A 3,377-nucleotide genomic window follows, 5' to 3' on the forward strand; every position below is an offset into this window, starting at 1 on the left:
TGTTTTCTTCCCCCGTGCCAAAAGGATTAGGCGTCGGTCTTATCAAGCACCAGCTTCTCCTTTTAGTCCATGTAAAAAAAAATGAAATGAATTTTCTGGCCGACGAAGATAAATATGAAACGCAGGCAAAAAGATAGTTTCCTACACTTCGAAAACACCGTTTTGTTTGGCGAAAGCTGCAATCCGAGAACTGCTTCAATGGCAGTCGCAGCGATGCCGCAAGAAAAGGCTAAAAAAAAAAGAAAGGCTTCTGCTAGCTCGCTGGCTTAAAAAGAGGCGTCTGCGTCCTCGAGCCTTCGGAATAGGTCTACGATGCTCGCCAAGTTTGTCTTGCTCGCGCTGCTCGCGCTGGTCTCCTCAGAAACGGACGATGCACTGCTGGCCAAAGCTCACAACCACTTAGCCGTGAAGCTCCTCAAGCAGCTGGCTGCAGAGAACCCTTCGTCCAATGTCTTCTTCTCGCCAACGAGCATCGCCGCTGCCTTCGGCATGGCTTACGCCGGCGCCAGAGGAAGCTCGGAAGACGAGCTAGCATCGGTGCTTGGTCACAACGAGGTTGGCCTCACAGATAAATCCCGAGTCCTCGCTGCCTACAAACACCTGCAAGAGCTTGCCTCCTCACCGAACGTCACTCTAGAAGTCGCCAACATGGTCCTGGCACAGAATAACTTCCAAATCGCCGAGAGCTACAGGCAACAGCTACACGACATTTTTGACGCAGAGCTGAGGTCCGCGGACTTCGCCAACGAAGGTCCCAAAGTCGCCGCTGATGTCAACGCGTGGGTACGCGAAAAGACAAGGGGAAAGATCGAGGGCATCCTGGAGGAAGGTCCGCCGCTGGACATCATTCTCCTCATTCTGAACGCCGTGTACTTCAAGGGGAGCTGGGTGACAGCGTTCGACCCGACCCAGACCGAGGACAGGCCCTTTCTCAACCTGGGCACCACGGAGGTGAGCAAGCCGGCGATGCACATGTTTAATCCCTTCCCGTACACCCGCCTCGCCACGCTAGAAGCAGCCGCCGTGGAGCTCCCGTACTTGGGAGACAAGTTCAGCATGGTGGTCCTGCTTCCGGACTCCACCAGGGGGCTCGCAGCGCTCAGGGACAACCTGTCGCTCGCCGTTCTCGAAGAAGTCGGCAGCAATCTGGGCTATAGGCGGGTTGGACTCAGGCTGCCCAAATTCGACGTGAGCCTCCGTTATGGCCTGGTGCCCACCATGCAAGCTCTAGGACTGAACGTTGTTTTCGGAGGTGGGGCCAACTTTACTGGCATCAGTGAGAATGCCTTGCTGACCATTTCGGACGCTGTCCACAAGGCTGCTGTCGAGGTTAACGAAGAAGGAACCGTCGCGACTGCCGTGACAGGTTTGTCGAACACGCGTATTTTAGATGATTCCGACGCGCAGCCGCCCGTGGAGTTCATCGTGTACCATCCGTTCATCTACTACATCAGAGACAGAACCAACAACCGCGTCCTCTTCATCGGTCAAGTCGAGAGCCTTTGAGGCACGAGACCTTGTCTAATTCTCAGCTCGAGAAGAATGTCATGTAGAAGAACGGTACGACCCGAAATATTTTGTTCCAACCAGCAGATGAAAAGCGCAGGGAAGTTCTCGTCGAATAAAGTGTGTACTCTTCGAACATTCTCTCGACCTCTTTTTTCCCATGTGGGTTGCTTAGCAAATACGAGAATCAGTTTATAACCTCCGGTCTCGGACTGTAGCATTTCACCCGGCACTTTCTATCACCAGTGTCACTGACCATCAAATGAAGCTTAAAATTTGCGTGTTCTTTATGTCGAGTTTGTTCTATGCTAAATTTTTTCGGTGTCTCTAAATACTTAGTTTCGCCGACGCGGTGGCCGAGTGGTTATGGCGCTCGGCTGCTGGCCTGGAAGATGCGGGTTCGATCCCGGCCGCGGCGGTCGAATTTCGATGGAGACGAAATGCTAGAGGCCAGCGTACTGTGCGATGTCAGTGCACGTTAGGGAACCCCAGGTGGTCGTAATTTCCGGAGCCTCTCACTACGGCGTCCCTCATAGCCTCACTCACTTTGGAACGTTAAACACCCATAAACCAAACTTAAACACTTATTTTCTGCTTTCACCAAAAGTTAAGCCGACTAAATTTACTGTCGCTTCCTCTTTCTTTTTTTTTATTTGGTGTCGCGAATAACTGAAAATATTCTGGGTGATTTTTTTTTACTTTTACAGTTTTTTTCTTTAAACCCTGACACCTACCTCCGGGTGGTCTGTGGAGGTAGATTTGACGACAACGTAGACATTTTGTACAGTCGGGGTTAAGATTTTCAAAACCGCGAGCTCTGCAAACTTAGCAAATAGCTCTAATATTATCCGGCAGCTGGAGGCTACACTTGTCGAGCTGAAAGTTAAAATCCCCTTCTTTCAACTGCAGAAGAGTGGTTACTAACCGGTAAATAATAATAGAGCTATCGGTTTTTTTTGTGTAGCACACGGTGCAAAGACTTTCGTCTGCGACTGATAGAGCTCAAGTAAGATATGATTAATTACTTAAATGAACTGATTATCTTATTAGTTTCTGGTTTTAAAGCGCAAGATTATACTATGGAATAAAAGGCAGTCCACATCGAAGGCGTGCAGTGTTTTAAATGTTTTTAATCGGCATTTTGGTTCGAAATATCGAGCGTGAAAAATACGCTTTTTCAAAACTCGTTGAGTTGGCTCTTCAGTGTTGCGCGTTTATAAAATGGTGCCGCTGCGCATGTTATCGCCGCTTACATCAAGTCAACTTCTTCTACATCATAAAAGGAACAGACTGCCTTTGTATTTGCTGCATTAGAAATTCTGGCGGTGCCTTTCTATCACCAATCAACGCAGGAAAGCCAAGTTAACGTACTTTCAAAGGCGTGTTTTTCACTTTCAATACTTCGAACCGTAATGCCGATTCAGAAAATTTAATAACTGGACTCACCTGTGATGTTGGCGGCTTTCAATATTTCTTAGTACTCTTGCATCCTAAGACCAAGAATTACAACGTTTATTCGTTATTGAACACAATAAACTATTTGTTGAGATCTATCACGAACATAATGTCCGACTTGCTATGCAATCCACATGCACAGGCCGCACCGTCGTACCCTTCACCGTGTTTAAAATAAAACCTGTAAAGGTTTTTCCTAGTAATTCTGTATAGTTTGCATTCTTCAAAATTTTACTACCTCAAATCATCATCATCATCATCATCATCAGCCTAATTGGGATCACTGCAGCGCAAAGGGCTCTCCCATGTCTCTCTAACACTATCCTTTGCCAGTTGCGGCCACCGTATATCCCCGCAGTTATTAGTGCACGTATTAGCTTGCCACGGGGAACAACGAAATAATGGGCTTAAGCAAA

At 47.9% G+C, this 3,377-nt stretch overlaps 1 pseudogene across 1 annotated transcript; it reads left to right on the forward strand.

Moving 5' to 3' along the window:
• Nucleotides 1-281: 281 nt before the first annotated feature.
• On the forward strand, nucleotides 282-1,642 carry LOC144129048 (iripin-2 pseudogene; annotated as a pseudogene). The gene has a single exon (XR_013313856.1). The product of XR_013313856.1 is annotated as an iripin-2 pseudogene (transcript).
• Nucleotides 1,643-3,377: the final 1,735 nt, after the last annotated feature.

This window comes from Amblyomma americanum, chromosome 4, assembly GCF_052857255.1.
Source record: "Amblyomma americanum isolate KBUSLIRL-KWMA chromosome 4, ASM5285725v1, whole genome shotgun sequence".
Taxonomy (NCBI): Eukaryota; Metazoa; Arthropoda; class Arachnida; order Ixodida; family Ixodidae; genus Amblyomma; species Amblyomma americanum.